The sequence below is a fragment of the Aedes aegypti genome, chromosome 2, assembly GCF_002204515.2.
Source record: "Aedes aegypti strain LVP_AGWG chromosome 2, AaegL5.0 Primary Assembly, whole genome shotgun sequence".
NCBI lineage: Eukaryota > Metazoa > Arthropoda > Insecta > Diptera > Culicidae > Aedes > Aedes aegypti.
This window is the reverse complement of record NC_035108.1, coordinates 21,964,858-21,977,514: the sequence shown is the minus strand read 5'-3', so window position 1 is coordinate 21,977,514 and position 12,657 is coordinate 21,964,858. Positions and strand designations below refer to the sequence as shown.

At 35.4% G+C, this 12,657-nt stretch overlaps 1 protein-coding gene across 15 annotated transcripts in view; it reads right to left on the bottom strand.

Moving 5' to 3' along the window:
- Positions 1-12,657, bottom strand: part of LOC5571277 (myocyte-specific enhancer factor 2) — a 296,538-nt gene that overhangs the window by 70,884 nt on the left and 212,997 nt on the right. The gene's annotated exons all lie outside the window — the stretch shown is intronic.

The window sequence follows — 12,657 nt, the reverse complement described above, 5'->3', positions numbered from 1 at the left end:
GTAGTAGAGTTCAGTGGGAACGTGTAGCCACGAAGAGGGCGAAAAAGAAAAAGATTTTACGTAATGATTTGTCGAATTATTTTTTGGAACAAGAGAACACATAGACGATAGTCGTCCAGTACCAGTTTGGCAAATCTGATAGCAACATTGTCGTCTGTCGTTGTTATGCTCGCAACAAGCCAATCTATTGATTCCCATCTTCCCATCTAGTTTAAACTTTTCTCCCGACGTGTTATCGGATTTATCGTGAAAACTCAACTTTGCTCATTAGCGCTGCTCTTATTGTCGATGACCGATGACCGTGTACGGCGTGCCATCGTGTGCCAGCAGAAGCATTTGGCAACAAAATCTTATTAGGTAAGAGACCATCGCCATCGCCATCGTTGTCGTCTTCTTCGTCGTCGCAACCGGATTACACTATTACACATGAGACGGACGCCCCATCTACTGCAAACCCACATCACATAAGGACTGTACATAGCCAAGACACCAGTCATCGTCATCGCATTGCCATCATCGAGCAGCCAGAGATCGTGAGGGTTTCTGCGAGAAAAACAAGCACAGCGTGAAAAACACGAAGGACTACAACAACGACGACGACGACGAAGACGTCGAAGCGCGGAATTTTCTCCGTCGATCTTCACGATCAGCGCCCAACCCGCCACATAGGAGTAATTGGACCAAATTTCTGACCATAAATCGAATATTTTTGAGGGATTCTTATGTGTCTTTTGTTTTTTAGATACTTGAAGCTATGCTACATGATTTCTGGTATTATAGATACAACTAAACGGATTGTTTTCCTGGAACAGTTGCTCTAAACTATCGTATTTATACTCATACTGTTTCATTTGTTGCATATAACATACTAACCTGACAAAGCACAAAATAAAAACGTTGCTTTAGAGAGTAATTCTTACCTAAAATGTCATATGGAATGCAAAAATGTGTCAATTTTTACCAATTTTCTCGTCCAACTAAAATGTTCAAAAAATTCCTTCTTCTTCTTTCTTCTTTTCTGGCGTTACGTCCCAACTGACACTGACCCTGCTTCTCAACGCTTTCAAAAAAATAAGGCTAAGAAATTGGTACTGCTCCTCCTACGTGCGCCGCACGGCCGACGACGAGAGGTTGGCTGATGTTTTCTTCTTACAAATGAAAATTAATTGCTTGGGCTGTTTTCACAGCGAATATATGTACTCGTATACGTAGATATATGGTTGGAGCCCGACTTCGGTGTGCTTTTCCCAGTATGGAAAAGTTGATGTTTTCATTCTGTCTGTGGTACATAGCCCCGACAGCATTTGGTGGCAGCGATCATATCACATTGCTCGGGAGCTGAATAACCATGCGTCTCCATATTTTTCCGCTGCCACACATGTTTTTAGGGCAGGGCTGGTAGCGGTCCATATAGTCAAATTATAGTGACTAAAATGATCATAAATGTACCTTTAATTGAATGTGCGGTTCATCTAACTATAGATATTACTCTACGCATAAGGAGTTTTAGTGTGGTAAGCTGTAGTAATGAGACTAAAATTTTAAATCTAGAATTCCGGTCAGTACAAAAAAACTCTTATAAATTTTAAAATCGTGAAGTCAGTAGGAGGAAACTGGTTGAACATAAAGTTATTATTATGATCAAATTACTTGCTTAAATTAAATGAAGATATGTTCAGATACCATAGAGGTGCGATACGAGTGCGAAATCCCATGATTAAATCAAGAGATAATTTTCGGTTGTCGATTACAGCCTAAAAGCAAAGTTATGTCAGAGACATTTGGTCTGCTTTGAGATGAGTATACTGAAAAATTCTCCTTTTTTCAAGAATTTCAAAAGTATTTTAGACGTTTTTCTTTTTGTCTAACATGAAAAACAACATAATTCGTAGAAAAGTCGCTAGTTTTTGGTTCCCATACAATTTGTATGTATTGTAAAATTGCAGGAAATTGATCATCTCTAACCTTCTGTTTGTGAGAAAAATAGATTCGTTGTCTGTGTCTTGGGATCATATTGACTTCGGATTCAAATCGCGATAACTTCACGAAATTTGAACGAATTTACGATTTTTCTGCAGTTTTAGGAAGAAAATTTAATTGAGTTTTATCAATGAACAAATGATTATATAAAAAGTGAATGATTTATTGCTAGTAGAATTTAGAATTTATATATTAGAAACTGTTTCGCTATATAAAATTATACATCCTTCGGTGAAAAATTGCAACAGGAAGTGGACGATCACTATACTAAACATTATTTAGTTGGGGATTCCACTGCATGATGGCGCTAGCTAAAAAAACATTGTTTTCTGATTCCTTTAAGCGACTTTAACGTTATGTAACTACATCTTAAGATGATTCTAAATTCTGATAATTTGAAATATTGATGTCATCGGCAAAGTTGCTCATTGATTAAAAGGCAATGTATATTTGCATAGTTCAATATTCTACAACTGGCAGGCGCTGATTAGCATTAAAATTCTAAACTTGTATATCTCGTGATGCAGAACAACTAGAAAGTCGATATTTTTGGAAAAAAAAAATGTTCGATATGTTCAGGACTATGTGCTGTATGCTTGGTTAGTTAGATATATGCTAGGTGACGCTAGTGAGCATTGAACATTTAAAATTTTAATATTGGCAGATGCGGTTTCCATAGAAGGCTGTTGTTTCCGGCAAAGCTGTACGTTGGGTCAAGGGCTATGCATGTCTGGCATGTTAAATATTCTTTCGGTAGGAGGAAAATATTTAACTAATATTAGAATTCATTCTAATTTGAGCGACCATAGCAAATTAAGAAAAAACATATCAACTGTATCGAGACTTCCGATAGAAATTGTGTACACCAGGTTTAGAGCTTGTTTAGGTGGGTTTTATCAAAAATTACATGTAACCTAATAAAAACCGTTCCAAAATCGAATGGTCTTTTTGTTGTACATTTTTCTAAAGAAATTCTGCATGCATTGAATTAGAAAGTCATTCTGAAATCTTACAAAATTTTGCAGAACCGTACTATTTTGGCATGATGAATATTGCTGAAATCGAACAGACTCTATATATCAAGTGCTTGCTAGAGGAGAAACTTCGACCTCAATAGACATGTAGTCCATAACCCTTTACCTATCTTAAAACTTTACCAAGAGTCAATGTTAAGACGATAGCGACTTATCCTGAATTTTGAAACATGTGGTATGCTTCACCACATTTTCGTAATGCCAGAATAAGGAGAAACCTCATTGGAATTAGTTTTGATTCAACAGTAAGGAACAAATATAGTTTTGATGCATTTGATGCTCATAAGCGCCTAGTAAAACTCTTCCGAGCTAGTCAGATTTGCTAAGCATTGCTCCCAGACCGATATTTGATCTGCATTATAAGATTCCTAAGTTTTAAAATTTAATGCTCACTAGCGTCTCCTACTGATAGTATAGGGAACCAACAAAACGAGCATTTAGAAGCCATTGGACAAATGAACAACTTTGCCAAACACACTAGTCTTCTATCATAACTTACAGGGCCAGATTTACAAATGTGGGGGCTCAGGGCCATTGTCTTGTGGGGGTCCTTTTCTAAGAAAAACATTTTGTTCGTTTAGTATAAATAGATATTTTTGAATTTTTTTGTAAGGTTTTCATTATCAGAATACATATTTTAATGTTTACAGGTTAAATTCAATGTTTCTTAGGGCTTATTCGTCAACAATAAAATCCTTTCTGATTGTTACTTTAATTCAAATTATGCTCATTCTATTCCTGTTTGAATATTCAGATTGTTGAACATACTGATTTATTTCACAGTTTTGAGTTGTAGAAATTAATGTAGAGCAGGTAGCAGGTCGTTTTCTAGAAAATTTGGTTTCTGTTTTAATGCAAGTCTCTGAAAAGACTCTATTTTCAATGAAAGGTCTCAGACCCCCTCCCCCCTCGTGGTTTTGGTCCATAAAAAAATGTATGGACTATGGTCTTTGGCCAGACCCCTTTCGCCCCAGAAAAGATCACGTTATTAATGGACGACCCTTAAGGTCTCTGGTTTAATCAAAATGGTGTATAAAGTTTATTTTTTACTTATTCTGAATAAAGCGAATCCTGATGCAAAATTCTACAGGCTCCAGAGAAAAAATGAAAGACTTCAAGGCTTCACCAGGTTCTTCAAAAATTTCGTATCACTCGAAAAAACTTCAAGATATTTTCTAGTGACTGAACCAGAGATCCATCTGGATTATGTTCAGGGACTCATACAGCGATCTCTCTAAAAAAATTCTAGAGATTCCTTTACCGATTCTCCCAGAAATTCTACCAGTGATTTTTCAAAGCATGCTTGGAGGATTTTTTCTAGAACTTTTTCCAAGAAATTTTTGAGAACTCTAACGATATTACCTCCAGTAACTTCCTCAGAGATCCGATTTTTTTTCCAAAGACTATATTAGGAGTTCCTCCAGATATTTTTCCACTAATCCATTCTCCAATTGTTGATCTTGAAGATCTTACAAAGATTTTTTGAAGATGTTCTAAACGTAAATCTTGGAGGATATACTGAGGAAAATGATAGAAAATTCTAGAGGACTTAGGACTTTCTTGAAAAATTCCTAAAAGAATCTTTGAAGAAATTCCTGATGGAATCTCTAAGTAATTTCCATGAATATCCTTGAAAAAATCCAGGTTATATTCTTGAGATATCCAAAACAAAATTCTTGGAGGAATTCCACGGGAAAAAATCACTTAATAAACATCGGGAGAAATCTTCGGAATAATCGCTGAATCTTTGGGAACATAACTAAATACTCACGAAATTTCTAGAGAAAACCATGGAAAAACAGTAATACGAGCAATAATACTATCGTAATTTCACAAGCAATTACAAAAAAGAAGAGAAATGTCTTACCCGTTTCCACGATGGAAAAACAAACTCTTATCTTCTGATTACGTTTTGCTTTTCTGTTTCCTGTTTGGTCAATTTTCGGTATATTTTGGCTCCTGTCTGGTCTCTTCTTGGTCTCTTTCTGTAAGCTTGATGTCTCTAAAGTTTCTATATTCAATACACTTAAACACTACCAACCTTGCAGTATGATTGATAGAACATTTTCAAAATGAATATTGAAATAATTAATCTCTATTACTTGATCTGCAGATCTATAAATTACATTCGTACCTAGTCTTATACTTCGTTGGGAAAGCTTTCGTTACAGTTGGAAAAGTCACGTTAAAAAATCGTCAGGAATTTTAACATAAAGAGTTGCACTCAACTTGGTTATCCAAATTGTTTTTGTATCTTCTGGTCAAGTCAAGTCAACAAAATCCCATTCTAAATGTTCTAATATTTTGTTTTATTAATTTCATTTGACTTTATTTGCATAAACTACCCCCCCCCCCTATTTGCGGATTTCTTAAAAAATCAAAAAAGTATGTATTATTGCATTGTTTCTAATTATTTGTAGAAGTTTAACTATATATATGTTTGTCAATACTTGTGAGGGCCCCTAAAATGTGGGGGCCATGTCCACCTCGGCCTCCCGTAAATGCGGTTCTGATAACTTTAATTTGAGATATATAAGTTTGAAATATTTTATGCTCACCAGTGCCTCGTAGTTGCAGTTTGTCGAGTTGAGCAGACATGTAACGAAAAACCCTCGATTCAATGAGCAACTTTGCTTAAGATATTATTTTTCCAAATGTTCAGTATCATGAGATATTAAACATAAAAACTTATAAATGGGCTCCATATATCAACATTTTCTGAACTAGCACCAGCATATCGTAAAACCATAAAAAAAACAACTGCTTAATAAAGTGGTCCTCTCCCAATTGGGAAGCTTCACCAAAGAAAGTATAATGTTGTATAAATCTGTTTTTAAGATGTAGGCGTCGAAAGTTGTTAAATATATCAATTTTTTAACCTTTTTCACAATAATCCCTCCCTGTGATGAACCATTCACTTTTTTAATTTGTTTTTTTTTTGTAATACTCAATTGAATTTTTTTTCCAAAACTGCAAAAGAATCCAAAATCCGTTCGAACAATATGATCAAAAGGCACAGACAACGTACCATTTTCAATGCACAAACGTTTGAAAAAATTTCACAGATCAGTTCACTTAAAAAAATGTTACAGCAGTTCTAAGTGCTCTGGGGTCATATTGACCCCAGATAACAGACACAACTTCAATGATCGTTGGTGATTGCTCAGAAAATCGTGAGAATATTTCAGAAGAATTTCTGGAAGGATTACTGACAGAATCCAGAATTCAAAATTAGAAAGGAATGAATTATCTGCGGAATTTCTGGAAGGATTACTGTAAACTATGTCCGCAGATAAAAAGCCATGCTGAAGTTTTCAGGATCTTTTCGTAATGGAAATTTCCTTGACTTCCCTGAGCATAGAGTATCATCGTACATGCCACACGATATACGAATGCGAAAATGGCAACTTTGGCAAAGAAAGCACTCAGTTCATAACTGTGAAAGTGAGCGAAAGAACACTAAACTGAGAAGGAGGCTCTGTCCCAGTGAGGACGTAATGACAAGAAAAAGAAGTTAAGTTTTAAGGAATCGAATCCAAACCTCAAATCTTCATGAACACAAATTTGGAGAACTAGAAGACATAATGACCAAGGCACTAAAAAGTGACTCGCTACCAGCCCTGCTATGGCGAAGATGGCTTAAAGCTGAGATAATCACAGTTTTACACCAACACAGAAACAGCGGTAACCTCTTTCCCCAAAAACAACGACACGACGCGGTGGAGGGGTTGAGGCCAAGCACATAAGGTTGAGACGTCTTCTAGGTGTAGATACATAGGTATAGGAGGAAAAACTACTCAACAACAACAACAGCGCGGAAAATCAACTGCCTCAGCATCGCGTCTTTCGTCGTTTCCTTTCTTCGTTGGATCTGAGCTGCTCCTAACTGCGACATTTTCAGCTGTTGCTGTCGTACGGTTGACTCCTTGTCGAGTTTTTCGCGCTTCACACGTACATTACATACATTGTGCCCGTAACGAAGTGAGTTCAGATAATGGCTCAACCCGCCAAATAATGGATTGATAGGTTTGTTGGCACTGTGAGGAATGTTCCCATTTACTTTCTCCGGTCTTCGATGGCTGTCTTCCCTTTGCAACTTATGCTTGTGCTACTCGTCGTATCGCTTTCCAGTCGGAATCAAATAAAACCACAGGAATCGTTCATTCCTAAGATGGGCTACGTTTCAAATTTCCCTCTTCGTCTTTTTATTGATAGGTCATTTGGAGATAATCGTTGTCGTCGGAAGGAGGTATCCGCCATCATCAGTGGAAACGAAAACTGAGACAACCGAAGATGAAGACGAATAAGACATCTTGAGGCATGTGAGGCACGGTTAACTCTTAGCAGCGTGTCACTCTTGATTCTTCTTCTGAAATTCTTGTTGTTTTCTTACCGCGAACGTAACTGCTGACGGAGGCGTTGACTTGCTGCAAGAGGACTTCACTCATCCCGAACGTTGTAGATTTGAGTTTTCTTCTTTCCCGTGGATGGGTTTGGAATCAGTTCAGTGCAATGCACAAAAAACACATAGCTTCTAAGTTTTATTGCACACTACGTGGCGTCGAGTTGAAATATTTCAACTTGCTCATTGCGAGTATTGAAAGTTTTAAAGCAAAACAAAAAATCTGTAATTTTGATGTCGATTTGGTACGAACATGTCCTGAACTATCTACAGCAAAATCATAAAGTTAGTTTTGCCACAAGCTAGGCTTCAAAACCGTCAACATGGTGGTCATGAACCCTAGGGAACCAGAAATCCGGAGCATCCAGGCATATGATCATTTTAAGATGTTTGAGAAGCAGACTGTTTTCCATCTGGGATAAAACTTAAAAAACAAACAGACATGACTCACAATTTTGAAAATAAAAAAAATGATATGGGCACAGCAGCAGTATCAATATTGATGACAAAAATCAATCCAACGGAAAATTTTCACCTTCAGTGTCTGGCGATAAAGGGTAGAATTGATTCAATTATCACAAACGGTTTAATGAAATAACAATGATATGTTTACATGCCATCCGGTTGGAATCTGTACGACGAGAAAAAAAAAAGATGTCAAATCGCTGTGAATTGGCAGAATTGTCATTTTTTCCTATCAATACGGTGGACAAGCTTTGGGCAATGATATGCCAATTCAAAAATTTGATCATTGACAACGATAGCTCACAGTCAATCAGCAATGGAAGTGTTCATAAAAACAAAGCTAAAAACAAGGCTTCGACCTTGTTGAGATGGTATACCATGGAAAGAAGAGGGTAAATTGCAAGAAATCATAAATAGCTTTCTAAGTAAGTCAGTAGTAAACCAAGTTCCAGTGAAACAATTTAAATCACATTCACAGTGACTCACAGAGCATTAACCTTTATTTGCAAACCATTGTCAACGATAATAAGAAAATCAATATCCTTGTTCCCGATGTTCGCTAACCCATGTATACGGGAGCAACGAAAATCCTGAAAACAAAATTGGGTCAAAATAATTTTGGTCCGAGAATTCTAGCAGCAGGTAGGTATATTAAAGCATCAATGACAAATGTTTTCATCTACAAGTTTAGTCAAGTTTCCGATTGCTCTTTCATATATTTTCTTCAAATAGGGCAATGCACGGCTTCGGAATCATTCGACTATTATCGGCAACCAAAATTAATACGATGAATTCACAGAATGTTCTGTCAAAATACATCAATAAATGCATCCATATAAAATTATGTTTTTGAAAGAATAACGTAAAGTTACTAAGGCGTTGTTATATGGGAATTTCAGACGTACAAATTACAGAAAAGGCCCCAAATTGTAGAAATGCTGTTTGCTAAAAGATTTAAGACCGAATTTCACTTCTACTATAACTATAAGCTGGAGACGAACCCTCTAAAACTTTATCACATAGTGATCGTAGAACAAATAATTTGTAAACGTTTCGAAAATGCTAAAATCTCATCAATTTTCAATAATTGAACATAAATTCAAATTAACATGAATTATGTTATTTCGTTTACTATATAGTGGGTCCCACACTATCAAAATTACCTGTATTATCTGAGCTACCCCGTTTAACGGTATGTTCAGATCCGCTCCTAATTCGAAGCTCAGATCAATCAAATGTGTATAAATTTCCAGAGAGATCAATTAAGGATTTGTTGGGCAATTTTGTCATGGTATCTATCCTCTATAAGTTTCATTAAATATGACAGCAAGGAATTTTTAATATGTCTTTCTTTAATCAAGCATGTGATGATAAGTGATGAGATGAACTCTACATGGTTTTAAGGAATTCTTATAAATTGAAAATTGACACACTGATATTTTTTCCTTGAATATCGACATTTTTCGAAGCTTTTCACCAAGATTGGCACCTCCAAGAGCCCATTTCAAACATTTCTGACTAGATCTCAGTAGACTAGAGCACAAGGCAGAAACAGCAAATGCCAAACGCAATTCAGGTTGTGTTTAAATCGTAGTGTTAACCGAACCAAACTAAATAAAGTCTTAAAAAAGTCATATTAAAAAATAATAACAAAACCAACAGTGTTTGTCAAAATTACATCTTCGTGAAAAACAGTTTGATTGAAACCAGTTTTATGTATGACTGTAATTATCACGAATAAGTTTTCAGAGATTATTAAAAAGCAAAACTTGATAAAGGATCATGACAATTGATAAAGACAAACTTGGTAAAAGAAGAGAAGTTTCATATACAAATAAAAAATGAAAGTTTTGGTACAAAGACCTATTATTGCAGCATTATTTAAAAATAACCTTCATATGAAAACAGATGCAATTTGTTATTGAGGTTATTATTTTTCAAGTATATCACGAAACAAGTACCAGTGTTTGTAAAACATAGATAAATGTGTGTTGAAATAGCAGTAGGATTCAAAGCAATAATTATTTAAACAGCAAGGCTTGACATAATGAATCAAACAGAAAACATATAAAATATAAGGCTTTACAAAATATTGTATTACAACAATATAACTCTAAATAACAGACTTTCTTAATTACAAGGCAAAATTAAAAAGAAAAACAATGGAATATTGAACGCCAAAACTAATTGCAACACAAAAAAATGGAAGAATAGTAAAAATTGCGTTTGATATCATCGGGATAACAGCAGCATTAAATTTATTTTTATTGATGCTGCCTATTTCTAATAACATGGGCATGTTAATGTATCCGTTTGCCACCTAAGTTCAATTTCAGCTTAAAACCAATAATTATCCGAACATAGCTCCAACGAGCAGTTAAAAGAAGGTAAATTTTATTAAATTGAAACAAAAAGACAATGTACACTGTCTTCAGCCAAAGGCTGCACAGACTGAACGAACGTTAGGCAACTGACCACACGAAACACCCAGTAGTCCAGTGATGGATTTTCCGTTTGACGAAAAGTTTCCACCGACTGGAGCAGGAATCGAACCCACGCTTCGTGGCACCATACCATAAAGCCTACAAACGGTTGTAATAACTTTAATTGTTGTTACATCATATTTCGAAAGAACAACCGATATTTGGAAGAAGGGTAAATTTTGTGATAAACATATCAACAACTCTAGTGCTAAAATTGCTCCCGATAGCGCAACTCAAAAGAATTATTAATGTTTGGAAGATGGGCAATCTCTGGGGAAATAATAATTTACTATTTGCAATGTTTTGTCATCTGTCGGTATTCTGTGATTTTATTGAAGAGCATAGGATTGTTGAATAAAGCATCATTTTGGTTTACACCAATTGATTCCCATATAAGCCCGATACCATCAGGGTGATTCAAAATAAACGTTAAAACGAAAGTCACCTTCAGAAATCCATGGTTTTTGTACTCATTATGCCTAACGACCGTTATGCCAAACGACAGTTATGCTAAACGACTTTGTTCCAAATGACCATTATGTCAATCGGCTTTATTCCAATCGGATTTATGCCAAACGGCTTTATGCCACACGATTTTATGCCAAATAACGCTTTCCACTCTTGAGCTTGTTTCAATATTATACAATTATCCAATGATTCTTCTAGAAATTTGATGATAATTGTACTCAGGAATTTGCCAGAACCTTGGTTGGGATTCATTAAAAATTCTTTGAGAGCACCTTCCAGAAACTTGCTTCAATTTCTATCCGAAACTCGACTAACATACTTTAAAAAATACACCTAGGGTTATGTGAACACTTTGAATCATATTTTCTGTGGAAACTATGCCTCGGATTGTGTGAATCCCGTTAAGAATTATGTGGATTCATGTTATTTTAACTTCGATTCAGCAGAGCTTTCATCTGAACATTTATTTGATGGTTAAAACTGTGGGTATCATTATTTTTTTTATAATTTTTAGTGCAGGAAGCGAACGAAAATTTTTTTTTTCTTGAATTCGTATGAATCTCTTAAACATAGTTTTCACTACAGTATGGCCCATTATTAATGCCAAATTTTTTTTGAACGTTGGTTCAGCACTTACAAGCGTTATTTGTATTCTTTTTGTAGGTGAAACCTGGTGAGTGAAACTAATTACTGATCACTGTAGTACATTCTAACATGACATCGCCATGTAAGAAAATTTTTATCATTTTTTTACTAACTTAGTTTATGGAAAAGCCCTTGATTGTCGCATACTGTGGTGGTAAAGTTTAAAATATTGAAAGTCACATCTATTTGTTAAAAATATTAATTTGTTCGGTCTCAGAGGATGGAGGAGATCTTATAAATCGTGGTATTCATGGTCCCTAGGGTTATGGACATAATGGATCTCTATTTTGCTACACGTGAATACTTGAATATCTTCAATTTTTTAATCATTACGTGTGTTTATGTAGTTTGATATCAAATATATCTCAATGGTAAAACATTCAACAATATTCAAAATGTCAAATGCATTCGAGAAAACTCATATGGACAAATGGGAACCACTATAGCCATAACTGATACACCTTCCCTATATAATATTTGGCTAGACCCATGGTTATGAAAGCAGTTGAGCCTTATGAATTTAATGCGCCTTCTTTTTAATTCTTTTTTTTTTTTGTTTTTCAAAATTAAAAAAGGAAATAAATTTGTTACTTTGTTTAAAGAGAACTTGAATCAAAACTTGCTCATATTTTTTTCAGCAATACAGAACAGCTTATCATACTTAAGGTGAAACATCTCGGAATCCAAAGATGGTCGTCACAATGGCCGACTCGTGCACCTACTCACGTTTTCAAAGGAACTAAACTTAAGAAATAGCTGTCAAACGTTTCAGATCTTCTTATTTCAAGCTTTCTGCTAGTGCACAAAGCCAAAATAAAAAGCACACTGTTGTTTGATGCTGTTTTCGCGAGATTTGTGCATTTCAAGTTTTAGGGCAATCTTTGAAGTTGATTCCAAACTGTTTCACCTTAAATGACACCTATATCGCGGTTCTTCAGAATACACAGTTCAAGCTAAACTATGTTTATGCCACAAAAGTTCAATCCAATGGACGCAGTGGCTTAACCTTCCCAACAAAAAAAAAAATGTTTATGTCTCCAGCGCCTCAAATATGAACACGTTTTATCATTTACCAATTGAGCGTGTTCGAAACAAGGACTGTGAAGAATTTTACCAGATCGTTGATGTTTTAAAAGTCTACATCACAAATTTATTAAATTCGATAACTACATGATAAATT